Here is a 26789-nt window from a genome sequence, read left to right as displayed (position 1 = left end):
TCTGGCAGGTTGACCAACGGGCACAAGGACATTTCATGGATGGCCATCCAGGGAGGACTGCCTCTTAGGTCATTCATGCATGCCCGCAACCTGTGCAAGACCCGGTACTGCCCCAGGTGCCCCTTCACGGAGGAAACATCTTTGCACATTTTCTGGCAGTGCCCCTTTGCACAGGGTCTGTTGAAAGCCTTGGAACACGAACTCAAGGACTCAGTTCCCAGGAACAGACTGTCGTACCGCTCGGTACTTTATGGACTATTTCCTGGGAATACCACGGATGGAGCAATCCAGGAAGCCTGGCGCCTTATGAACTGTTTTAAGGACGCTATATGGTTCGCCAGGAATCGTCTGATTTTGCGGAGAGAGAGTGTGTCCGTCCAGGACTGCCGCAGGCTGATCCACAGCCTGCTCAGAGACTATTCCACCTGGGACAGCCCGGACGTCGATGAGGAAGAGGACTGATACTCCCCTTCCCCCCACTCTCCCTTCTTGTGTGTTGTCTTTCAATAAAGCTTCGGGCCTGTGATTTCCCGCTTCCCTATCCCCTCCTACCCACTCCCCTATCCCATCACTTGTCTGTAATGCTTTGTTGTTTGGCTTTAGTGAATGCAAGAATGTTAGTGTAGCATGTGGTGTAATGTATAGCATAGGCTAGCCTGTACTGTGTATTATACTGTCATGTTATGTTTGACGACTGTTATTATTTATTATTTGCTGCTTCATGGCTCGCGCTGCGTCGCAGTAATGTTTGTATGATGACGATTGATTGTCAATAAAGCATTTTTCAATCAAAAAATCTGTTCTTATCAGTCCTTGTAAGGATAGATAGCTCGGAGAACCACTGGGGGCTATAAACACTAGCTTAGCGATCCAAGAGCGTTCCAGACGAAGCCGGCGACGAACTGCGGAGAAGAACCAGCGAAGACGACGATCCAGAAGGGAGAAGCCGCCATCGAGGAAGAAGCTCCGGGAGATCGCTGCCGGGAAGAAGAAGGAGAACTTCGGAGAAGAGCCGCTGCTGAAGGGGATCTTCGAAGAAGCTCGGCCGCAGAAGAAGAAGCTCGACGAGGAACCGCTGCGGAAGAAATTTCGTGGAAGAACCTCGGCCAGCAAGGAGAAGATTTGCATAGCTCCGCCCCCTTCGGGAAAGAGCTATCGAAGATCCTCCCCAAGCGACAGGAACAGCTGGAAGAAGCCATGGCCTCAACCAGCAACCCTGCCACCCAGAAGGAGAAGGCAGATGGACCAGGTGAGCAGGCCCAGGCCAGGACATCTCCTCCTGAAGCCTCCTCAAGCCAACAGGCCACCAGGAAGCCGAACCAGGCTGCTCCAACCCTGGAGCCCTGGATGAAGCAGACGGTGGCCCTGAAGCTCAAGGAGGTGGACGGGAGAGTGCCGGACATGACGGAAGAAGTGTTCTGCCAGAAGATGCTCCTGGATCAGGGCTTCGCTAAGCCGGAGACCATCAGTATCCAGGCCTTCATGACCGGGATGTTCTTCGTGACCTTCGCTTCGATCAACATCTGCAGAAGGTACTGGGAGATGGTGAAAGCGGCGAGGCCTGAATCCCCTTTCTCTCGCTTTGTGGGCAACTGCCCTGTCCAAAGAGAGGAAAGGCGGGTGACGGTCTCAATGCGGAACCCACACACCCCCGGCAAAGACATCACCACGCTCCTGAAGCGGTTCTGCACAGTGGTGAGGGAACCCACCCACATCCTGAACGGACTCGGCTTCTGGACTGGCAAGTGGTCGGTAATCGTCCGACTGAACAAGGATTCGAGCGCGGAAGACGGCCTCCAGCACCTGCCCCAGTCATTCTCGCTGGGCAACTCCTACGGCCTCATCTACTACCCGGACATGCCGCAGATCTGCAGGAGATGCAGCAAGAAGGGTCATTCGGTGAAGGACTGCAAGGAGGACGCCTGCAAGAACTGCCGGGTAACAGGACACGAGACCAAAGACTGCCCGAAACGGACAATGTGCAACCTCTGCGGACAAGCAGCCCACTCTTACAAGGACTGCCCGAAGAGGGATCGATCCTGGGCAACTGTAGCAGCGAAAGCTCCAGCCAGAGGGAACCCCGCCCTAGCCAGAGCTCCAGCGGCACAGAAGACCGGGAAAAAGAAGGATGGTAAGAAGACGACAGTCCCTCCCCCCCCTCTCCCGGCCCTCCCTCGCCCTACCCTTCCCACCCTCCCTCGCCCGGCCCTCCCCACCCCCCCGTCCCCAACCCCTGTCACCCCCACTGAGGCTCTCACCTTCTCCTACCCACCCATCTCAGTGGTCCTGTCACCTGCACCTCTCCCAACCCAGCCTCCCTTCTCCCCAGCTCCAGCAGCACTAACATCTTCCCCTCCAGCTGCTGGAGTCCTCTCCCTGGAGGATTTTCCCCCTCTTGTCTCCTCAGGTGCCATCCAGAGGAAGAGAAAGGTGAGGGACAGCCCAGCTGCTGAGTCCTCAAAGAGACAAGTCGTGGAAATCTGCGAAGATTCCCTTGCGCAGCAGGAGGAAATGGAGCAGATGGTGGAGGAACTCGTGTCTGAACCTGAGGTCATCGACTTCACAACAGACATCCAGGTGGCTACAATCCTGGAACAATTTTTGTCAGAGGGCCTGCTGGATCTTCCGGACCCGCCAGGCTCCAGAGAGGAGGATCCGCCCGACCGGACTGGTAACTAAGGTGTATCGTTTGCACTAACCTTCTTTATTCTCCCCCATGGCTGCTAAACTTAACATCTTTAGCCTCAATGTGAGGAGTGTTAGAGATAGGACTAGATGTCAGATGGTGCTAACTTTTCTTTCCAAGCAGTCGAGTGATGTATTTATGCTCCAGGAATGTACTCTCCCCTCTTCCAGGTCATACCATCATCTGGCCAGGCAGTGGACCCATGGCCCGTCCTACTGGTCTGGTGGGGGCGACTGTAAGTCTGCAGGGGTTGCCATCCTGATTAGGGGAAGCGTATTTACTGTTGACTCTGTCCAGGAGCTCGTCTGCGGCCGCTTGTTGGTCGTAGACGGTTCCTGGGCGGGAGAGCCGATTAGGCTCATCAACGTGTACGCTCCCCCTATGAAGGCTGAGCGCCTGGAACTATTCCAGACCCTGCGGACCCAGCTCGCCACCACTAGGGCAGTGGTGATGGCCGGGGACTTCAACTGCCCCATCGAAGAGGATGGACGAAGTTCCGGCACTTCAATCAAGCTGGATGTCAGTTCCAAACTGCTTATCGAGATGGTAACCGAAGCATCCTTGCAGGACGTTGTGGGCTCCATGGGGATCGGCTCTGTGAACTATTCATGGAGCCGACCCGATGGCTCACTTCGTTCTCGGATTGACTTTGTGTTCACCTCCCGGGCAGTCAAGCAGCATGGGCACTCCATGGTCCCCTGCTTCTTCTCTGACCACAGGGCCATTCTCTTCCAGGGTGCCATCGGCCACGGTTTTCCTCCCGGCCCTGGCTCCTGGAAGCTGAATTGTGCCCTGCTGGAAAGAGAAGAGGTACTGGCGGAACTTAGAGACGCCTATATTGTTTGGAGGAATGATAAAGTTTTCTTTGACAAAACCTGTGACTGGTGGGAATATGTTAAAGTTGAATTTCGTTGTTTCTTTCAGGCAAAAAGTCGTCAACAGGCGTGTGAGAGGAAGAGAGACTTCAGAGAGATGCAGCGTCAGCTGCGATCCCTGCAAGACCTCCTTCAATGCGGCTGGGACGTCAGGAAGGAGCTGGAGGAAGCCAAAAAGGGCCTGAAAAGGCACTTTGAGGAGGAATCCAAGCGAATTGTCTTTCGTTCCAAGGTGGAGAACCTGGAGAAGGGTGAGAAATGTAACTCGTTCTTTTTCAGGAAACTCCATGCCGGCCACACGCCCCTGAAGGAACTCCGAGATGAGACCGGAAACATGCATTCTGGGAAGAAGGAGGTGATGGGAGTCGTCACAGACTACTACCGAAGCCTCTACTCCCGGAAAACCACTGACCCCGAAGCCGCCGATAAATTCCTGTCAGGTATCACTAATCATCTTGATCCTGCAGGTACGGAGGCTATGGACGTACCCCTGACGGTGGAGGAACTGCTCTCTGCCGCTAAATCCTTCAGACCCGGCAGGACCCCGGGCAGTGATGGTCTCCCAGCAGAGCTCTATGTAGCGCTGGGGGACTTGATCTGTCCGGACCTGCTGGAGCTCTATGAGGAGATGGTGGTGGAGGGTAGAATGCCACCGTCCTTGAGAGAAGGCATGATCACGATCTTGTATAAGCGGAAGGGGGAGAGATGTGACCTGAAAAACTGGCGTCCCATCTCTCTCCTGAACGTGGACTACAAGATCCTCGCCAAAGTATTGACCAACAGACTGAAGGTTGTCATCGGACAGATCATCGGATCGGACCAAACCTGCGGCATTCCTGGCCGTAGGGTGGCCGACAGTCTTGCCCTGGTGAGGGACACGGTGCATTACATGCAAAGCCGCCGTACACACGCGGCCCTGGTCAGTCTGGATCAGGAGAAGGCTTTTGACCGGGTCTCTCACGAATTCATGGGTAAGGCTCTGCGTAGGCTGCGGCTTGGCAGGTTGTTCTGTTTGTATGTTAACCTGATGTATTGCGACATTTACAGCTCGGTGCTGGTGAACGGCTGGAAGACTGACCCCTTTCCTGTATCGTCGGGGGTTAGACAAGGCTGTCCTCTTTCACCTCTCCTTTTTGTTTGTGTTATAGAGCTCTTCGCAGAGGCTATCCGGCAGAATGGAGAGATCAGAGGGATCACCGCACCAGGTCCAGGACACTTCGAGGTCAAATGCTCGCTGTACATGGACGACGTGACCGTCTTCTGCGCTGACCAGAGTTCGGTGACTGCACTCGTCCAGACCTGCGAGGAGTTCGGACGCGCTTCAGGGGCAAAAGTCAACTGCGGGAAGTCGGAAGCCATGCTCTTCGGAAAGTGGTACCTGCCTTCTCCTGCCTCCTTCCCGTTTACTATCAAGCCGGACTTCATCAAAATTCTGGGAGTCTGGTTCGGTAAGGAAGGTGCAGCCCTAAAGTCGTGGGAAGAACGCTTGGCCAAAGTCAACCAAAGGATCGGACTGTGGAGCCTCAGACAACTCACTATTGAGGGCAAAGCAATGGTCCTGCGTAACGAAGTCTTGCCTGTGCTACAATACACTGCACAGGCATGGCCCCCTCTTGCCACCGTCTCGAGGGCCATTACCAGGACTGTGTTTCGCTTCATCTGGGGCTCGAAAATGGACAGAGTAAAGCGGACTGTTATGTACAAGGAGCCCCGCAAAGGTGGGAAGGGTATACCCGACATTCCCACTCTGCTGCGGATCGCTTTTGTATGTGACTGTGTTCGTAGGACTCTGAGGACAGCAAACGGCTCTGCGGGCAAGGCCATGTCCCGCTACTTCCTCCTTCCCCTCTGGCGAGGTTTTGGCTGGGACAAGTGGGACAGCTCCTTCCCTTACAACTGGCACGCTCCCTGGTTCTACGGAGATGTCGTCCGGTTCGTGAGGGAGCATCAACTGGAGGGTCTTAAGCCCGACTTGTGGAAACCTAAGACGATCCACAAGCACATCAGAGCAAAGGACTCACTGGAGTCTGTTCCAGGGCTTCATGCCGACACGTTGGAGACTGTTTGGACTAACGTGTCATCTGGCAGGTTGACCAACGGGCACAAGGACATTTCATGGATGGCCATCCAGGGAGGACTGCCTCTTAGGTCATTCATGCATGCCCGCAACCTGTGCAAGACCCGGTACTGCCCCAGGTGCCCCTTCACGGAGGAAACATCTTTGCACATTTTCTGGCAGTGCCCCTTTGCACAGGGTCTGTTGAAAGCCTTGGAACATGAACTCAAGGACTCAGTACCCAGGAACAGACTGTCGTACCGCTCGGTACTTTATGGACTATTTCCTGGGAATACCACGGATGGAGCAATCCAGGAAGCCTGGCGCCTTATGAACTGCTTTAAGGACGCTATATGGTTCGCCAGGAACCGTCTGATTTTGCGGAGAGAGAGTGTGTCCGTCCAGGACTGCCGCAGGCTGATCCACAGCCTGCTCAGAGACTATTCCACCTGGGACAGCCCGGACGTCGATGAGGAAGAGGACTGATACTCCCCTTCCCCCCACTCTCCCTTCTTGTGTGTTGTCTTTCAATAAAGCTTCGGGCCTGTGATTTCCCCCTTCCCTATCCCCTCCTACCCACTCCCCTATCCCATCACTTGTCTGTAATGCTTTGTTGTTTGGCTTTAGTGAATGCAAGAATGTTAGTGTAGCATGTGGTGTGGTGTATAGCATAGGCTAGCCTGTACTGTGTATTATACTGTCATGTTATGTTTGACGACTGTTATTATTTATTATTTGCTGCTTCATGGCTTGCGCTGCGTCGCAGTAATGTTTGTATGATGACGATTGATTGTCAATAAAGCATTTTTCAATCAAAAAATCTGTTCTTATCAGTCCTTGTAAGGATAGATAGCTCGGAGAACCACTGGGGGCTATAAACACTAGCTTAGCGATCCAAGAGCGTTCCAGACGAAGCCGGCGACGAACTGCGGAGAAGAACCACCGAAGACGAAGATCCAGAAGGGAGAAGCCGCCATCGGGGAAGAAGCTCCGGGAGATCGCTGCCGGGAAGAAGGAGAACTGCGACAGAGACCTTCGGAGAAGAGCCGCTGCTGAAGGGGATCTTTGAAGAAGCTCGGCCGCAGAAGAAGCTCGACGAGGAACCGCTGCGGAAGAAATTTCGTGGAAGAACCTCGGCCAGCAAGGAGAAGATTTGCATAGCTCCGCCCCCTTCGGGAAAGAGCTATCGAAGATCCTCCCCAAGCGACAGGAACAGCTGGAAGAAGCCATGGCCTCAACCAGCAACCCTGCCACCCAGAAGGAGAAGGCTGATGGACCAGGTGAGCCGGCCCAGGCCAGGACATCTCCTCCTGAAGCCTCCTCAAGCCAACAGGCCACCAGGAAGCCGAACCAGGCTGCTCCAACCCTGGAGCCCTGGATGAAGCAGACGGTGGCCCTGAAGCTCAAGGAGGTGGACGGGAGAGTGCCGGACATGACGGAAGAAGTGTTCTGCCAGAAGATGCTCCTGGATCAGGGCTTCGCTAAGCCGGAGACCATCAGTATCCAGGCCTTCATGACCGGGATGTTCTTCGTGACCTTTGCTTCGATCAACATCTGCAGAAGGTACTGGGAGATGGTGAAAGCGGCGAGGCCTGAATCCCCTTTCTCTCGCTTTGTGGGCAACTGCCCTGTCCAAAGAGAGGAAAGGCGGGTGACGGTCTCAATGCGGAACCCACACACCCCCGGCAAAGACATCACCACGCTCCTGAAGCGGTTCTGCACAGTGGTGAGGGAACCCACCCACATCCTGAACGGACTCGGCTTCTGGACTGGCAAGTGGTCGGTAATCGTCCGACTGAACAAGGATTCGAGCGCGGAAGACGGCCTCCAGCACCTGCCCCAGTCATTCTCGCTGGGCAACTCCTACGGCCTCATCTATTACCCGGACATGCCGCAGATCTGCAGGAGATGCAGCAAGAAGGGTCATTCGGTGAAGGACTGCAAGGAGGACGCCTGCAAGAACTGCCGGGTAACAGGACACGAGACCAAAGACTGCCCGAAACGGACAATGTGCAACCTCTGCGGACAAGCAGCCCACTCTTACAAGGACTGCCCGAAGAGGGATCGATCCTGGGCAACTGTAGCAGCGAAAGCTCCAGCCAGAGGGAACCCCGCCCCAGCCAGAGCTCCAGCGGCACAGAAGACCGGGAAAAAGAAGGATGGTAAGAAGACGACAGTCCCTCCCCCCCCTCTCCCGGCCCTCCCTCGCCCTACCCTTCCCACCCTCCCTCGCCCGGCCCTCCCCACCCCCCCGTCCCCAACCCCTGTCACCCCCACTGAGGCTCTCACCTTCTCCTACCCACCCATCTCAGTGGTCCTGTCACCTGCACCTCTCCCAACCCAGCCTCCCTTCTCCCCAGCTCCAGCAGCACTAACATCTTCCTCTCCAGCTGCTGGAGTCCTCTCCCTGGAGGATTTTCCCCCTCTTGTCTCCTCAGGTGCCATCCAGAGGAAGAGAAAGGTGAGGGACAGCCCAGCGGCTGAGTCCTCAAAGCGACAAGTCGTGGAAATCTGCGAAGATTCCCTTGCGCAGCAGGAGGAAATGGAGCAGATGGTGGAGGAACTCGTGTCTGAACCTGAGGTCATCGACTTCACAACAGACATCCAGGTGGCTACAATCCTGGAACAATTTTTGTCAGAGGGCCTGCTGGATCTTTCGGACCCGCCAGGCGAGGAGGATCCGCCCGACCGGACTGGTAACTAAGGTGTATCGTTTGCACTAACCTTCTTTATTCTCCCCCATGGCTGCTAAACTTAACATCTTTAGCCTCAATGTGAGGAGTGTTAGAGATAGGACTAGATGTCAGATGGTGCTAACTTTTCTTTCCAAGCAGTTGAGTGATGTATTTATGCTGCAGGAATGTACTCTCCCCTCTTCCAGGTCATACCATCATCTGGCCAGGCAGTGGACCCATGGCCCGTCCTACTGGTCTGGTGGGGGCGACTGTAAGTCTGCAGGGGTTGCCATCCTGATTAGGGGAGGCGTATTTACTGTTGACTCTGTCCAGGAGCTCGCCTGCGGCCGCTTGTTGGTCGTAGACGGTTCCTGGGCAGGAGAGCCGATTAGGCTCATCAACGTGTACGCCCCCCCTATGAAGGCTGAGCGCCTGGAACTATTCCAGACCCTGCGGACCCGGCTCGCCACTACTAGGGCAGTGGTGATGGCCGGGGACTTCAACTGCCCCATCGAAGAGGATGGACGAAGTTCCGGCACTTCAATCAAGCTGGATGTCAGTTCCAAACTGCTTATCGAGATGGTAACCGAAGCATCCTTGCAGGACGTTGTGGGCTCCATGGGGATCGGCTCTGTGAACTATTCATGGAGCCGACCCGATGGCTCACTTCGTTCTCGGATTGACTTTGTGTTCACCTCCCGGGCAGTCAAGCAGCATGGGCACTCCATGGTCCCCTGCTTCTTCTCTGACCACAGGGCCATTCTCTTCCAGGGTGCCATCGGCCACGGTTTTCCTCCCGGCCCTGGCTCCTGGAAGCTGAATTGTGCCCTGCTGGAAAGAGAGGAGGTACTGGCGGAACTTAGAGACGCCTATATTGTTTGGAGGAATGATAAAGTTTTCTTTGACAAAACCTGTGACTGGTGGGAATATGTTAAAGTTGAATTTCGTTGTTTCTTTCAGGCAAAAAGTCGCCAACAGGCGTGTGAGAGGAAGAGAGACTTCAGAGAGATGCAGCGTCAGCTGCGATCCCTGCAAGACCTCCTTCAATGCGGCTGGGACGTCAGGAAGGAGCTGGAGGAAGCCAAAAAGGGCCTGAAAGGGCACTTTGAGGAGGAATCCAAGCGAATTGTCTTTCGTTCCAAGGTGGAGAACCTGGAGAAGGGTGAGAAATGTAACTCGTTCTTTTTCAGGAAACTCCATGCCGGCCACACGCCCCTGAGGGAACTTCGAGATGAGACCGGAAACATGCATTCTGGGAAGAAGGAGGTGATGGGAGTCGTCACAGACTACTACCAAAGCCTCTACTCCCGGAAAACCACTGACCCCGAAGCCGCCGATAAATTCCTGTCAGGTATCACTAATCATCTTGATCCTGCAGGTACGGAGGCTATGGATGTACCCCTGACGGTGGAGGAACTGCTCTCTGCCGCTAAATCCTTCAGACCCGGCAGGACCCCGGGCAGTGATGGTCTCCCAGCAGAGCTCTATGTAGCGCTGGGGGACTTGATCTGTCCGGACCTGCTGGAGCTCTATGAGGAGATGGTGGTGGAGGGTAGAATGCCACCGTCCTTGAGAGAAGGCATGATCACGATCTTGTATAAGCGGAAGGGAGAGAGATGTGACCTGAAAAACTGGCGTCCCATCTCCCTCCTGAACGTGGACTACAAGATCCTCGCCAAAGTATTGGCCAACAGACTGAAGGTTGTCATCGGACAGATCATCGGATCGGACCAAACCTGCGGCATTCCTGGCCGTAGGGTGGCCGACAGTCTTGCCCTGGTGAGGGACACGGTGCATTACATGCAAAGCCGCCGTACACACGCGGCCCTGGTCAGTCTGGATCAGGAGAAGGCTTTTGACCGGGTCTCTCACGAATTCATGGGTAAGGCTCTGCGTAGGCTGCGGCTGGGCAGGTTGTTCTGTTTGTATGTTAACCTGATGTATTGCGACATTTACAGCTCGGTGCTGGTGAACGGCTGGAAGACTGACCCCTTTCCTGTATCGTCGGGGGTTAGACAAGGCTGTCCTCTTTCACCTCTCCTTTTTGTTTGTGTTATAGAGCTCTTCGCAGAGGCTATCCGGCAGAATGGAGAGATCAGAGGGATCACCGCACCAGGTCCAGGACACTTCGAGGTCAAATGCTCGCTGTACATGGACGACGTGACCGTCTTCTGCGCTGACCAGAGTTCGGTGACTGCACTCGTCCAGACCTGCGAGGAGTTCGGACGCGCTTCAGGGGCAAAAGTCAACTGCGGGAAGTCGGAAGCCATGCTCTTCGGAAAGTGGTACCTGCCTTCTCCTGCCTCCTTCCCGTTTACTATCAAACCGGACTTCATCAAAATTCTGGGAGTCTGGTTCGGTAAGGAAGGTGCAGCCCTAAAGTCGTGGGAAGAACGCTTGGCCAAAGTCAACCAAAGGATCGGACTGTGGAGCCTCAGACAACTCACTATTGAGGGCAAAGCAATGGTCCTGCGTAACGAAGTCTTGCCTGTGCTACAATACACTGCACAGGCATGGCCCCCTCTTGCAACGGTCTCGAGGGCCATTACCAGGACTGTGTTTCGCTTCATCTGGGGCTCGAAAATGGACAGAGTAAAGCGGACTGTTATGTACAAGGAGCCCCGCAAAGGTGGGAAGGGTATACCCGACATTCCCACTCTGCTGCGGATCGCTTTTGCATGTGACTGTGTTCGTAGGACTCTGAGGACAGCAAACGGCTCTGCGGGCAAGGCCATGTCCCGCTACTTCCTCCTTCCCCTCTGGCGAGGTTTTGGCTGGGACAAGTGGGACAGCTCCTTCCCTTACAACTGGCACGCTCCCTGGTTCTACGGAGATGTTGTCCGGTTTGTGAGGGAGCATCAACTGGAGGGTCTTAAGCCCGACTTGTGGAAACCTAAGACGATCCACAAGCACATCAGAGCAAAGGACTCACTGGAGTTTGTTCCAGGGCTTCATGCCGACACGTTGGAGACTGTTTGGACTAACGTGTCATCTGGCAGGTTGACCAATGGGCACAAGGACATTTCATGGATGGCCATCCAGGGAGGACTGCCTCTTAGGTCATTCATGCATGCCCGCAACCTGTGCAAGACCCGGTACTGCCCCAGGTGCCCCTTCACGGAGGAAACATCTTTGCACATTTTCTGGCAGTGCCCCTTTGCACAGGGTCTGTTGAAAGCCTTGGAACATGAACTCAAGGACTCAGTACCCAGGAACAGACTGTCGTACCGCTCGGTACTTTATGGACTATTTCCTGGGAATACCACGGATGGAGCAATCCAGGAAGCCTGGCGCCTTATGAACTGCTTTAAGGACGCTATATGGTTTGCCAGGAACCGTCTGATTTTGCGGAGAGAGAGTGTGTCCGTCCAGGACTGCCGCAGGCTGATCCACAGCCTGCTCAGAGACTATTCCACCTGGGACAGCCCGGACGTCGATGAGGAAGAGGACTGATACTCCCCTTCCCCCCACTCTCCCTTCTTGTGTGTTGTCTTTCAATAAAGCTTCGGGCCTGTGATTTCCCCCTTCCCTATCCCCTCCTACCCACTCCCCTATCCCATCACTTGTCTGTAATGCTTTGTTGTTTGGCTTTAGTGAATGCAAGAATGTTAGTGTAGCATGTGGTGTAATGTATAGCATAGGCTAGCCTGTACTGTGTATTATACTGTCATGTTATGTTTGACGACTGTTATTATTTATTATTTGCTGCTTCATGGCTTGCGCTGCGTCGCAGTAATGTTTGTATGATGACGATTGATTGTCAATAAAGCAATTTTCAATCAAAAAAATCTGTTCTTATCAGTTTAATATCTGATACGTCCCCTATCTGGGGACCATATATTAAATGGATTTTTAGAACAGGGAGATGGAAATAGAGCTTGCTCTGTCCACTCCACGCATTGACCTGGTATTGCAGTATTTCCAGGACCGGTGCACCCTTCCCTTATGTGTTGACTAAAATCAGATTCCAAAAGTGCTATTTGTGTTTGCTATTGTTTTTGTCTTTCTGATGGGATCTCCCCTTTTAATCCCATTATTTCAACACCTGTTGGACAATGCATTTGTACAGTCATGTGTGATAATGAGCTCATTTATTAAATGCAATTAATTAATACATTGCCACCTCTTGGTGTGTGTGTGTGTGTGTGTGTGTGTGTGTGTGTGTGTGTGTGTGTGTGTGTGTGTGTGTGTGTGTGTGTGTGTGTGTGTGTGTGTGTGTGTGTGTGTGTGTGTGTGTGTGTGTGTGTGTGTGTGTGTGTGTGTGTGTGTGTGTGTGTGTGTGTGTGTGTGTGTGTGTGTGTGTGTGTGTGTGTGTGTGTGTGTGTGTGTGTGTGTGTGTGTGTGTGTGTGTGTGTGTGTGTGTGTGTGTGTGTGTGTGTGTGTGTGTGTGTGTGTGTGTGTGTGTGTGTGTGTGTGTGTGTGTGTGTGTGTGTGTGTGTGTGTGTGTGTGTGTGTGTGTGTGTGTGTGTGTGTGTGTGTGTGTGTGTGTGTGTGTGTGTGTGTGTGTGTGTGTGTGTGTGTGTGTGTGTGTGTGTGTGTGTGTGTGTGTGTGTGTGTGTGTGTGTGTGTGTGTGTGTGTGTGTGTGTGTGTGTGTGTGTCTTCTGTGTTTCTGTGTTTCCGGCATTTCACATTGGAACAGCTCATTCACCTTCCTTGTCTTCTCTCCGCCCTCCCTCCTAGGTAAGTTAAAGAGCTGCACCTGAGCCAGCCACTGATTGATGCAGCAACACAGTCAACTAGTGGAGTGGAGTGGAGTAGGGGAACAGCAAACAGCCATTAAAGCAGCCAGCCGCCTACCCGCCACAATGGACCTACCTGTGTACACTAGATGGATGTGATGGAATGTACTGCCGTCCCAACATTTCCAAGAAGAAGTAAGAATTGCAGTTGCAACAAACCCTTGCTTGCCTACAAAGAGAGCAGCAATTTGGATTTGTTACTATGTTACCTAGAAGAATAAAATAACAAACTGTGCAAGGATGGAGGTTGTAGGAGCAAGGAGAACAAGTTGTCTGTAAAGTTGGTGGATGCCTATTTTCCATTTTGCAGTCCCTTGTCTCCCTCTTGTGGCCTCCTGGAGGCAACTAGCTGTGCAAAAAAAAGACAGCCTGGCGGCCGGCTGTTGCAGTGTTGCCCTCTCAGGCAACACTGAGTGACTGACTGAGCCGCACCGTCTTATATAAAGTTCAGACGGAACTTTGCACGTGTCATAGTGGAGCCCTCAGGATTCCAGAGCCAGCTTTCTGACATCATAATGGGGCCTGCCTCAGAGATAGATAAAAGCCTGGGCCCAGGCAGTGTTGGTCAGTGCTGCTCAGCAGGCAGCACCGGACTGGACTGGATTAAAGCTGATACAAGGTGTGAAGGAACAAGGGGTGGCTGTGGGCATGCACTTGCTGCCGCTGCCAGTGTTTATCTGCATGGCAGCAGGGCATTTGGGCGTTGCCAGGAAGGCGTTTTTATGTAGATTCCTCCTCTTTCAGCACTGCATTGTGGTGCAAGCAAAAGAAGCAAATCCTGTCTGGCTTCCTCTCCGGCCTTTATTCACCTCCCTCCCGCTTAGTAGCTGTAAATGTGTGTGAGCCTGCAGGGCCCCATGGAATTGCCTAGGAGTAGGCTGAATCAATCGCTGCAAGGGGTGAACAGCAGTATGGGACAGGCTCGGTCAACGGCCGGCCCATTCGGGTTATCGCTTCTCGGCCTTTTGGCTAAGATCAAGTGTAGTACCTGCTCAAGCTGAGGTTAGTAATCATCCCTGCCGGTGGTACGTGGGCCATCGTAGGGGGATGACAGAACGCCGAGGTGAGGGCAGGGAACCACAACGGTCATCGCTCTGGTGTACGCATTTGGTTTAAAGGTACCATTTGTAGGTGACCAGGCGACCGCCGGATCGAGGTCAGGAGGTCGGGTAGTTTGAAAGCCCGAGTTGCTATGTGCCCCAGGGCTGGTGACCCTGGGGTGCCCTAACTCACTGGGGGTGGGATCCCACTGAGTGAAGGCACACTTGCACGCACTCTTCTTTCACACTTTTAAGCACACACCTTTATTCTCCCGGCCTTCTGGCTGGGAGATGAGGAATTTTTATATACCTGGCGGATGTCCAGGCTGTATCACAGCGCACATCCACTTATTTAATTTTGTTTTTCACTGTGTGTTTGTCACGTTTGTCACAAGGATTTTGGGATGCGGTGCCCTTTTGGGACCCTCCTGAGGTCTAGGGGGAAAATGTGTGGCCTTCTGGTTCCTTTTTCCCCTGCAACCCGGCCTCCCTTCTTCGGAGGGGAGGTGCAACTAGGATGCAGGCTCCTAGGTGGACACTGGGGTGGCAGCCCAGGTAGAAGCCTAGGAGTGTGTTTGGGTCTCCCTAAGCTTCGGCGAGGGGGGACCATCGATCCTTGATCCTCTAGGCCTATGGTTTGGAGGGTCAGGGAATGGTTATGCGGGGCCTCTCTCTTTTAAGAGAAGGGCTGCGATAGACCGCATCCTTGTGCACTTTTTGTGTGGCACCTCTGCACTTTTTATGCACTTGGGTGATAGAAAGCACGGCTCGGGCAAGAAAAAAAAAAAAAAAAAAAAAAAAAAAAAAAAAAAAAAAAATCTGTTCTTATCAGTCCTTGTAAGGATAGATAGCTCGGAGAACCACTGGGGGCTATAAACACTAGCTTAGCGATCCAAGAGCGTTCCAGACGAAGCCGGCGACGAACTGCGGAGAAGAACCAGCGAAGACGACGATCCAGAAGGGAGAAGCCGCCATCGAGGAAGAAGCTCCGGGAGATCGCTGCCGGGAAGAAGAAGGAGAACTTTGGAGAAGAGCCGCTGCTGAAGGGGATCTTCGAAGAAGCTCGGCCGCAGAAGAAGAAGCTCGACGAGGAACCGCTGCGGAAGAAATTTCGTGGAAGAACCTCGGCCAGCAAGGAGAAGATTTGCATAGCTCCGCCCCCTTCGGGAAAGAGCTATCGAAGATCCTCCCCAAGCGACAGGAACAGCTGGAAGAAGCCATGGCCTCAACCAGCAACCCTGCCACCCAGAAGGAGAAGGCTGATGGACCAGGTGAGCCGGCCCAGGCCAGGACATCTCCTCCTGAAGCCTCCTCAAGCCAACAGGCCACCAGGAAGCCGAACCAGGCTGCTCCAACCCTGGAGCCCTGGATGAAGCAGACGGTGGCCCTGAAGCTCAAGGAGGTGGACGGGAGAGTGCCGGACATGACGGAAGAAGTGTTCTGCCAGAAGATGCTCCTGGATCAGGGCTTCGCTAAGCCGGAGACCATCAGTATCCAGGCCTTCATGACCGGGATGTTCTTCGTGACCTTCGCTTCGATCAACATCTGCAGAAGGTACTGGGAGATGGTGAAAGCGGCGAGGCCTGAATCCCCTTTCTCTCGCTTTGTGGGCAACTGCCCTGTCCAAAGAGAGGAAAGGCGGGTGACGGTCTCAATGCGGAACCCACACACCCCCGGCAAAGACATCACCACGCTCCTGAAGCGGTTCTGCACAGTGGTGAGGGAACCCACCCACATCCTGAACGGACTCGGCTTCTGGACTGGCAAGTGGTCGGTAATCGTCCGACTGAACAAGGATTCGAGCGCGGAAGACGGCCTCCAGCACCTGCCCCAGTCATTCTCGCTGGGCAACTCCTACGGCCTCATCTACTACCCGGACATGCCGCAGATCTGCAGGAGATGCAGCAAGAAGGGTCATTCGGTGAAGGACTGCAAGGAGGACGCCTGCAAGAACTGCCGGGTAACAGGACACGAGACCAAAGACTGCCCGAAACGGACAATGTGCAACCTCTGCGGACAAGCAGCCCACTCTTACAAGGACTGCCCGAAGAGGGATCGATCCTGGGCAACTGTAGCAGCGAAAGCTCCAGCCAGAGGGAACCCCGCCCCAGCCAGAGCTCCAGCGGCACAGAAGACCGGGAAAAAGAAGGATGGTAAGAAGACGACAGTCCCTCCCCCCCCTCTCCCGGCCCTCCCTCGCCCTACCCTTCCCACCCTCCCTCGCCCGGCCCTCCCCACCCCCCCGTCCCCAACCCCTGTCACCCCCACTGAGGCTCTCACCTTCTCCTACCCACCCATCTCAGTGGTCCTGTCACCTGCACCTCTCCCAACCCAGCCTCCCTTCTCCCCAGCTCCAGCAGCACTAACATCTTCCCCTCCAGCTGCTGGAGTCCTCTCCCTGGAGGATTTTCCCCCTCTTGTCTCCTCAGGTGCCATCCAGAGGAAGAGAAAGGTGAGGGACAGCCCAGCTGCTGAGTCCTCAAAGAGACAAGTCGTGGAAATCTGCGAAGATTCCCTTGCGCAGCAGGAGGAAATGGAGCAGATGGTGGAGGAACTCGTGTCTGAACCTGAGGTCATCGACTTCACAACAGACATCCAGGTGGCTACAATCCTGGAACAATTTTTGTCAGAGGGCCTGCTGGATCTTCCGGACCCGCCAGGCTCCAGAGAGGAGGATCCGCCCGACCGGACTGGTAACTAAGGTGTATCGTTTGCACTAACCTTCTTTATTCTCCCCCATGGCTGCTAAACTTAACATCTTTAGCCTCAATGTGAGGAGTGTTAGAGATAGGACTAGATGTCAGATGGTGCTAACTTTTCTTTCCAAGCAGTCGAGTGATGTATTTATGCTGCAGGAATGTACTCTCCCCTCTTCCAGGTCATACCATCATCTGGCCAGGCAGTGGACCCATGGCCCGTCCTACTGGTCTGGTGGGGGCGACTGTAAGTCTGCAGGGGTTGCCATCCTGATTAGGGGAAGCGTATTTACTGTTGACTCTGTCCAGGAGCTCGTCTGCGGCCGCTTGTTGGTCGTAGACGGTTCCTGGGCGGGAGAGCCGATTAGGCTCATCAACGTGTACGCTCCCCCTATGAAGGCTGAGCGCCTGGAACTATTCCAGACCCTGCGGACCCAGCTCGCCACCACTAGGGCAGTGGTGATGGCCGGGGACTTCAACTGCCCCATCGAAGAGGATGGACGAAGTTCCGGCACTTCAATCAAGCTGGATGTCAGTTCCAAACTGCTTATCGAGATGGTAACCGAAGCATCCTTGCAGGACGTTGTGGGCTCCATGGGGATCGGCTCTGTGAACTATTCATGGAGCCGACCCGATGGCTCACTTCGTTCTCGGATTGACTTTGTGTTCACCTCCCGGGCAGTCAAGCAGCATGGGCACTCCATGGTCCCCTGCTTCTTCTCTGACCACAGGGCCATTCTCTTCCAGGGTGCCATCGGCCACGGTTTTCCTCCCGGCCCTGGCTCCTGGAAGCTGAATTGTGCCCTGCTGGAAAGAGAAGAGGTACTGGCGGAACTTAGAGACGCCTATATTGTTTGGAGGAATGATAAAGTTTTCTTTGACAAAACCTGTGACTGGTGGGAATATGTTAAAGTTGAATTTCGTTGTTTCTTTCAGGCAAAAAGTCGTCAACAGGCGTGTGAGAGGAAGAGAGACTTCAGAGAGATGCAGCGTCAGCTGCGATCCCTGCAAGACCTCCTTCAATGCGGCTGGGACGTCAGGAAGGAGCTGGAGGAAGCCAAAAAGGGCCTGAAAAGGCACTTTGAGGAGGAATCCAAGCGAATTGTCTTTCGTTCCAAGGTGGAGAACCTGGAGAAGGGTGAGAAATGTAACTCGTTCTTTTTCAGGAAACTCCATGCCGGCCACACGCCCCTGAAGGAACTCCGAGATGAGACCGGAAACATGCATTCTGGGAAGAAGGAGGTGATGGGAGTCGTCACAGACTACTACCGAAGCCTCTACTCCCGGAAAACCACTGACCCCGAAGCCGCCGATAAATTCCTGTCAGGTATCACTAATCATCTTGATCCTGCAGGTACGGAGGCTATGGACGTACCCCTGACGGTGGAGGAACTGCTCTCTGCCGCTAAATCCTTCAGACCCGGCAGGACCCCGGGCAGTGATGGTCTCCCAGCAGAGCTCTATGTAGCGCTGGGGGACTTGATCTGTCCGGACCTGCTGGAGCTCTATGAGGAGATGGTGGTGGAGGGTAGAATGCCACCGTCCTTGAGAGAAGGCATGATCACGATCTTGTATAAGCGGAAGGGGGAGAGATGTGACCTGAAAAACTGGCGTCCCATCTCTCTCCTGAACGTGGACTACAAGATCCTCGCCAAAGTATTGACCAACAGACTGAAGGTTGTCATCGGACAGATCATCGGATCGGACCAAACCTGCGGCATTCCTGGCCGTAGGGTGGCCGACAGTCTTGCCCTGGTGAGGGACACGGTGCATTACATGCAAAGCCGCCGTACACACGCGGCCCTGGTCAGTCTGGATCAGGAGAAGGCTTTTGACCGGGTCTCTCACGAATTCATGGGTAAGGCTCTGCGTAGGCTGCGGCTTGGCAGGTTGTTCTGTTTGTATGTTAACCTGATGTATTGCGACATTTACAGCTCGGTGCTGGTGAACGGCTGGAAGACTGACCCCTTTCCTGTATCGTCGGGGGTTAGACAAGGCTGTCCTCTTTCACCTCTCCTTTTTGTTTGTGTTATAGAGCTCTTCGCAGAGGCTATCCGGCAGAATGGAGAGATCAGAGGGATCACCGCACCAGGTCCAGGACACTTCGAGGTCAAATGCTCGCTGTACATGGACGACGTGACCGTCTTCTGCGCTGACCAGAGTTCGGTGACTGCACTCGTCCAGACCTGTGAGGAGTTCGGACGCGCTTCAGGGGCAAAAGTCAACTGCGGGAAGTCGGAAGCCATGCTCTTCGGAAAGTGGTACCTGCCTTCTCCTGCCTCCTTCCCGTTTACTATCAAGCCGGACTTCATCAAAATTCTGGGAGTCTGGTTCGGTAAGGAAGGTGCAGCCCTAAAGTCGTGGGAAGAACGCTTGGCCAAAGTCAACCAAAGGATCGGACTGTGGAGCCTCAGACAACTCACTATTGAGGGCAAAGCAATGGTCCTGCGTAACGAAGTCTTGCCTGTGCTACAATACACTGCACAGGCATGGCCCCCTCTTGCAACGGTCTCGAGGGCCATTACCAGGACTGTGTTTCGCTTCATCTGGGGCTCGAAAATGGACAGAGTAAAGCGGACTGTTATGTACAAGGAGCCCCGCAAAGGTGGGAAGGGTATACCCGACATTCCCACTCTGCTGCGGATCGCTTTTGTATGTGACTGTGTTCGTAGGACTCTGAGGACAGCAAACGGCTCTGCGGGCAAGGCCATGTCCCGCTACTTCCTCCTTCCCCTCTGGCGAGGTTTTGGCTGGGATAAGTGGGACAGCTCCTTCCCTTACAACTGGCACGCTCCCTGGTTCTACGGAGATGTCGTCCGGTTCGTGAGGGAGCATCAACTGGAGGGTCTTAAGCCCGACTTGTGGAAACCTAAGACGATCCACAAGCACATCAGAGCAAAGGACTCACTGGAGTTTGTTCCAGGGCTTCATGCCGACACGTTGGAGACTGTTTGGACTAACGTGTCATCTGGCAGGTTGACCAACGGGCACAAGGACATTTCATGGATGGCCATCCAGGGAGGACTGCCTCTTAGGTCATTCATGCATGCCCGCAACCTGTGCAAGACCCGGTACTGCCCCAGGTGCCCCTTCACGGAGGAAACATCTTTGCACATTTTCTGGCAGTGCCCCTTTGCACAGGGTCTGTTGAAAGCCTTGGAACACGAACTCAAGGACTCAGTTCCCAGGAACAGACTGTCGTACCGCTCGGTACTTTATGGACTATTTCCTGGGAATACCACGGATGGAGCAATCCAGGAAGCCTGGCGCCTTATGAACTGTTTTAAGGACGCTATATGGTTCGCCAGGAATCGTCTGATTTTGCGGAGAGAGAGTGTGTCCGTCCAGGACTGCCGCAGGCTGATCCACAGCCTGCTCAGAGACTATTCCACCTGGGACAGCCCGGACGTCGATGAGGAAGAGGACTGATACTCCCCTTCCCCCCACTCTCCCTTCTTGTGTGTTGTCTTTCAATAAAGCTTCGGGCCTGTGATTTCCCGCTTCCCTATCCCCTCCTACCCACTCCCCTATCCCATCACTTGTCTGTAATGCTTTGTTGTTTGGCTTTAGTGAATGCAAGAATGTTAGTGTAGCATGTGGTGTAATGTATAGCATAGGCTAGCCTGTACTGTGTATTATACTGTCATGTTATGTTTGACGACTGTTATTATTTATTATTTGCTGCTTCATGGCTTGCGCTGCGTCGCAGTAATGTTTGTATGATGACGATTGATTGTCAATAAAGCATTTTTCAATCAAAAATTTCTGCATCTGGTTTTGTTGGGAGGTGTCCGGGGTACCCTGCTCCTTGGCCTTGGGGGATCGTCTCTTTTCACAGAGAGACTTCACCCCCTTGCTGCTATTTGGGGAGTGGGCTTAGCCCCCGGACAACGAGTTGCGATCGCGCCTTACCCAAGAGGTCAACCGGCCTTGAGGCGTTTTTCTAAGAGCGTTCCGAGGGCGTTTATCGGGCTTCGTAGGTGTCTGGGGTACCCTAATCCTTGGCCTTGGGGGAGGGTTCCACTTAATTGTGGAATCTGAGCCCTTGCTGCTATAAGGGACAGGCTTAGCCCCCAGGCACTGAAAATGCCATATACATTTGGATTTGCATCCGGGGACACCCGGTTGCGCCAGTCCGTCCGCATCGAGGTGGAAGAAGGCCATCGCCAGCGGAAGAACCTTCGCTTCATTGTGGAGGTGATTCTGCTGGACTTCCTGGGGCTCAAGCGGGCGGACATCCTGTGTCTCAACGACCAGGAAAGCCGCGGTCGGTACACCGTATCCTTTACGGCCGCGGCATGTTGCGACAACATGCACAAAAGATTGTCTGATGCGGACCAGAGTGAGGAGCGGCTAAATGGACTGAACTTTTTATTCCTCTACGGGGAGGAAGAAGTCCCGCTCGTGATGTGCATGTTCAGTCCATTTGTCTCAGAGTGTGACATTGAAACCTTCCTCAGTCGTTACTGCAGGGAGGTCCGCTTCTCACATAAAATCTTGAACACCCAGAGCTTCTGGAATGGCAAAAGAAAATATTGGGTGAAGTTCCGCCAGGATCCCAATGGCATTGGAGGCTTACATCACCCACCCCAGAACTTTGCCATTGGGAAGAATCGAGGATTCCTATTTTACCCCCAGATGCCAATAGCCTGCCGGAACTGCTTGAGATATGGCCACACCAGAGAACATTGTGACCGGCCCCACGTGGTGCAGTGTAACAGGTGTGGCCAGGTTGGACACGTAGCGGCAAAATGCAGTTCCGAGGTGTTGTGCAATCTGTGCGGCATGACTGGGCATGCTTTTAAAGATTGCCCCCGCAGAGCGAAATCTGGGCCACCCAGACCAGGGCCAGAGCGGCAGTTTGCAACATGTGCAGACGCCGCTGGTAATGCCCCAAAACGAGCATTGACGACTGAGGGGTCCAGGCCAAAGTCCTTCACAGCTCCATCGGGGGGCCCACCGATGTCAGCCTCGAGGGACGGCCATAGGGATTCCACCGGGTCCAGGCAGAGCAGGAGGAATTCTGACTCTGCTGGACATAAGTTGACCGGCACCTCTGCAAACAGGTCCTCTGCTCCGCCTGCAGTGGACCCTGTTGAGGCAGTGGTTAGCGACAGGCGTCGTGGCTCCGTAGGTTCTGCAGTAGGACCTGACGCCTGTCCCAAGAGTGTGGGCATGGAGCGGAGACACTCTGTGTCAGACGAGGGCTCCATTAAGAAAACCCTAAAATATGCTGGATTGGAGCCTCGTTTTGACCATTTCCGGTCAACGGGGGGGTCGGAGCAAAGTTCCTCCACTGCGGTTGTGGAGGGGCTTGCGATGAAGGCTCCCCGTAAGCAGGCAAAGGTTGCCAAGAGCGATGGGACCTCACAGGCCCCTGTGCAGCTGCCCAGGAAGGACATCAGCGATATCTTCAGCCAGGGGCCAGAGATGGGTGAGAGCGACTTCGAGGAGATGGATAGGAGCCATTCTGCAAAGAGACAGCGAGAGGAAGAGGAGTCCGGAGTTCGGAGGAAAGCTGCCTATCGGAGTTCGGATGAGAGCAGTGTGGGGGTTGGAGCCGCCCACGTATCTGGCTCTGACCCTACCAACATCCAAGATTTATTGACCCCTCAAAAAGGGGGTCCAGACTCGCAGCTGATCTCCGAGTACGACTCTTCTGGTTCGGACCCTGACCTCAACTAAGACTATGTTGGTTCCTATCAAAGTCGCCTCACTAAATGTGAGGTCCCTAAAGAGCCCTGTCCGCAGGACTGCTTTATTTTCATTTTTAGAGACTGTGGACTTTGACCTTTGCCTGCTTCAAGAATGTGGAATCCCTAATGACTTGGAATATCAAGATTTAAAGATGGACTGGAAACTAGGCCCCTCAGTCTGGTCTGGTGGAAATGACTGTCGCTCTGCGGGGGTTGGATTGCTCTGCCGAGGTCGTTTTATCTCCATCCAAACAGTGACTGAAATCATGCCCGGCAGAGCTATTTTAATACATTTGCTTTTTAATGGAACTTTAATTCGTGTTTTAAACGTTTATGCCCCTCCTACCAAACAGGAGAGGGCAGAACTATTAGAGATTTTACCATTGTTTTGTGTTGGGTCTACCCCCCTGCTGGTGGGTGGTGATTTTAACTGTGTGCGAGATGGAGAACACCGCCAGGGTGGGGATTTTAATCGAAAAATTGACCGTACTTCTTACCTGCTCAAGAATTTTATTGGTGATTTTAAATTGAAAGATTGCTGGAGGGAACTCTTGCCTGCGGACCCAGGCCCCACCTGGTCCAATGGAAGAGTGAGCTCCAGAATTGATTTTATTTTCACTTCTAATAGTTTTATTCCCAAAAAATGTTTGCTTTTAACAAATATTTTATCTGATCACAAGCTCCTTTCAGTGCACCTGGAGCTAGAGGGAGAGCAAAAAGCTTGTAGGGGTCCCTGGAGACTAAACACCACACTCCTGGAGGACCCCATCATTAAAGAGGAGTTTGTGCGGACCTACCAGTGTTGGCAGTCCCATAGAGCGCCCAGTCAGCCTATGCTACACTGGTGGGAGGGCATTAAACCCAAAATCAGAGCTTTTTTTATTCGAGCAGGTAAGAAGAAAGCAAAAGAGAAAAAACAATGGTTTTATGTTCTTAATAAACGTTTACATGTACTTTTTAAATTGAAGGAGATTGGTATGGATGTTGATGATGATATCTTAAATCTTAAAGCTGAAATAAAATATGCCATAGAAGAGAAAGGGAAACAAATAATTTTTAATTCACATGTAAAGCACCTCGAGGATGGCGAGAAGTGTTCCCGGTTCTTCTTCAAAAAGGTAATGGATAAACGAGATGTCATTTTAAACCTTGAAGGAGAAACCACTATGGTCGGCATTTTAAATTCTGCTTTTAATTTCTACCAATCTCTTTTTAACAAGAAAAATATTGATCCTTCCTTTTTAGAACATGTTCTTAATTCCCTTGATGCCAAGCTAGATATTTTAGACCAGGAAGTTTTATCCCGTAATATTACCTTGGAGGAACTTTTATTTGCTTTTAAAAGTTTTTCTAATGGGAAAGCTCCTGGGGAAGATGGTCTGCCCATCGAATTTTATCATGCTTTTTGGGAAATTTTAAAGAATGACATGTTTTTATTGTATAAGGAAGTTTTTATTACTGAAGAGCTGCCCCCTTCCTGGAGGAGGGGGATTGTGTCCTTAATTTTTAAAAAAGGTGAGAGGGACCAGTTAAAAAACTGGCGCCCTATTACTCTTTTAAACGTTGATTGTAAAATTTTAGCTAAACTAATAACAATCCGTTTTAAACCTTTTATTCATAAATTAATCCATCCAAACCAGGTATGTGGGGTACCTGGGAGGTCAATTACTGAGTCCCTGAATATTTTACGTGACATCATTTGGTATTTTAAAGAAAGGGGTCAAAGCCTTGCTATTTTATCCTTAGATTTCGAGAAGGCTTTTGACCGGGTCTCCCATGAATATCTTTTTATGGTTCTTAAAAAGATGGCTGTTCCTGAAATTATTTTAACACGTATTAAGCTTTTATATCGATCCTGTTTTAGCCAAATTTCTATCAACGGATTTTTAACTAAAGGTGTTCCTCTTTTATCAGGGGTGAAACAGGGGTGCCCGTTGTCTCCGCTCCTTTTTATTTGTGCCATAGAACCTCTGTTCACCCTAATAAGAGATGATAAAGTCATCAGAGGCGTGCCCATACCTGGAGGAAGGGGGAACCAGGTAAAAATCCTAGGCTATATGGATGACGCCACCGTCCTATGCCCAGACGCCGCTTCTATGAGACGGGCATTGAGGAACACCGGCTTTTTTTGTGAAGCCTCTGGTTTTAAATTAAACGTTGATAAGTGTGACTGTTTTTATACTGGTGTATGGGATTCCTCTGTGACACCAGGAGTTAACATGCAGCAGGATCAGATAAAAATTTTAGGAATTGTTTTTAATCAAGAAAACGATGGGAGACCCAATTGGGATTCAGTAATTGCCAAAATGGAAAAAAAGGTTTTAATGTGGAATTTGAGAAATCTCACCATGGAGGGAAAAGTTTTAATAATTAAATCTGTTTTATTACCCATAATGCTTTATGTAGCTATGGTTTTCCCTCCAACAATTTTATATATTAAAAAAGTGACCAGGATCTGTTTTATGTTTTTATGGGGTTCCAAAATGGAAAAACTAAAACGTGATTTTATGTACAGATGTAAGGACAATGGCGGGAGAGATGTTCCTAACCTTTTTAACTTCTTTTACATTAAATACTTTTGCTTCTGTTTTAAAATGTATAATTCTGATGGTATTTTTAGCTACTTTTTAAAGTACGCTACGGGCATGATTTTTAAACGATGGTTTCGTGTCCCTTTGAATTCTCCTGTGCTTCTGTGTCCCCCAAAACAATATGCGGTGCTCGAAAAAACTGTCAGGCTCCTAGGTCTCCAAGAATTGGAGCCTGACATATTGGGGGACCAGAAAAAAGTGTCACTCTCCTGTAGGCGGCAGGAGGATACACTGGCAGTTTCAAATTTCTCACAGGCAAGGTCCAAGGTGGTGTGGCGGAACGTTTTCGGGAAATTTATGGCAAATGTGCACAAGGACCTTGCCTGGGCAATCGTTCACCAGTGCCTCCCTACTCGTGAATTCCAGCATAGGCGAGGACTGGTGGCGAGAGCCAAGTGCCCGAGAGACAGGTGTGGTGACGACGAGACGATAATGCACCTGTTTTGGAACTGCCCATATGCACAGGAGGTTTGGAGGAAGGTAGGCCCATTGCTGAAATGGGCCTGCGGTCTTAAAGATCTTAAATTTGAATACGTGTTTTATGGTCTTTTTAACTGCCCAAGTTTTAAACAGCAAATGGTCTGTTGGATCATTTTAAACTGTTTTAAGAATGCCATTTGGAAGGTTAGGAACATTCTGCTTTTTAAACATGATTTTATTGACGTTAAAAATTGTGTGAAATATGCCCTAAGTGAAATGTATATTTATTATCTTAGGGACAAAAAGCAGCTAGGGGTAAAAGAAGCAACATCCATGTGGTGTTTGCAAATGTGGAATACCATAACATTGTAAATAAAAATGGTTTTATTCTTTTATGTCTTTTATGCCCTGTATAAATTTTATCCTGCTATTGTTCTGTACTTTTATTATAACATCTGTATTAATGGTCTTATTATTATTACTTTTGTATTCATTTAAATGTATGAATATTCATGTATTATGCTGTTGATTTTATCTTGTGGTTTCAATTTTAAAAAAAAGTCTGTAAAATATATTATTTTTGCCAATAAAAAACTTTGTTGAAACCTTATCTGTTCTTATCAGTCCTTGTAAGGATAGATAGCTCGGAGAACCACTGGGGGCTATAAACACTAGCTTAGCGATCCAAGAGCGTTCCAGACGAAGCCGGCGACGAACTGCGGAGAAGAACCACCGAAGACGAAGATCCAGAAGGGAGAAGCCGCCATCGGGGAAGAAGCTCCGGGAGATCGCTGCCGGGAAGAAGGAGAACTGCGACAGAGACCTTCGGAGAAGAGCCGCTGCTGAAGGGGATCTTTGAAGAAGCTCGGCCGCAGAAGAAGCTCGACGAGGAACCGCTGCGGAAGAAATTTCGTGGAAGAACCTCGGCCAGCAAGGAGAAGATTTGCATAGCTCCGCCCCCTTCGGGAAAGAGCTATCGAAGATCCTCCCCAAGCGACAGGAACAGCTGGAAGAAGCCATGGCCTCAACCAGCAACCCTGCCACCCAGAAGGAGAAGGCTGATGGACCAGGTGAGCCGGCCCAGGCCAGGACATCTCCTCCTGAAGCCTCCTCAAGCCAACAGGCCACCAGGAAGCCGAACCAGGCTGCTCCAACCCTGGAGCCCTGGATGAAGCAGACGGTGGCCCTGAAGCTCAAGGAGGTGGACGGGAGAGTGCCGGACATGACGGAAGAAGTGTTCTGCCAGAAGATGCTCCTGGATCAGGGCTTCGCTAAGCCGGAGACCATCAGTATCCAGGCCTTCATGACCGGGAT

At 52.1% G+C, this 26789-nt stretch overlaps 1 non-coding gene and 1 pseudogene across 1 annotated transcript; both read left to right on the top strand.

The window, feature by feature from the left end:
- The first annotated feature begins 12044 nt into the window (after positions 1-12044).
- On the top strand, positions 12045-12233 carry LOC142653865 (U2 spliceosomal RNA). The gene has a single exon (XR_012848719.1). It is a non-coding gene; the product is annotated as a U2 spliceosomal RNA (small nuclear RNA).
- Positions 12234-13981: 1748 nt separating this feature from the next.
- LOC142654703 (U2 spliceosomal RNA) lies at positions 13982-14051 on the top strand (annotated as a pseudogene).
- Positions 14052-26789: the final 12738 nt, after the last annotated feature.

Source organism: Rhinoderma darwinii, chromosome 5 (genome assembly GCF_050947455.1).
Source record: "Rhinoderma darwinii isolate aRhiDar2 chromosome 5, aRhiDar2.hap1, whole genome shotgun sequence".
NCBI lineage: Eukaryota > Metazoa > Chordata > Amphibia > Anura > Rhinodermatidae > Rhinoderma > Rhinoderma darwinii.
The sequence above is the reverse complement of the archived record's forward strand: the minus strand, read 5'-3'. Positions and strand labels throughout refer to the sequence as shown.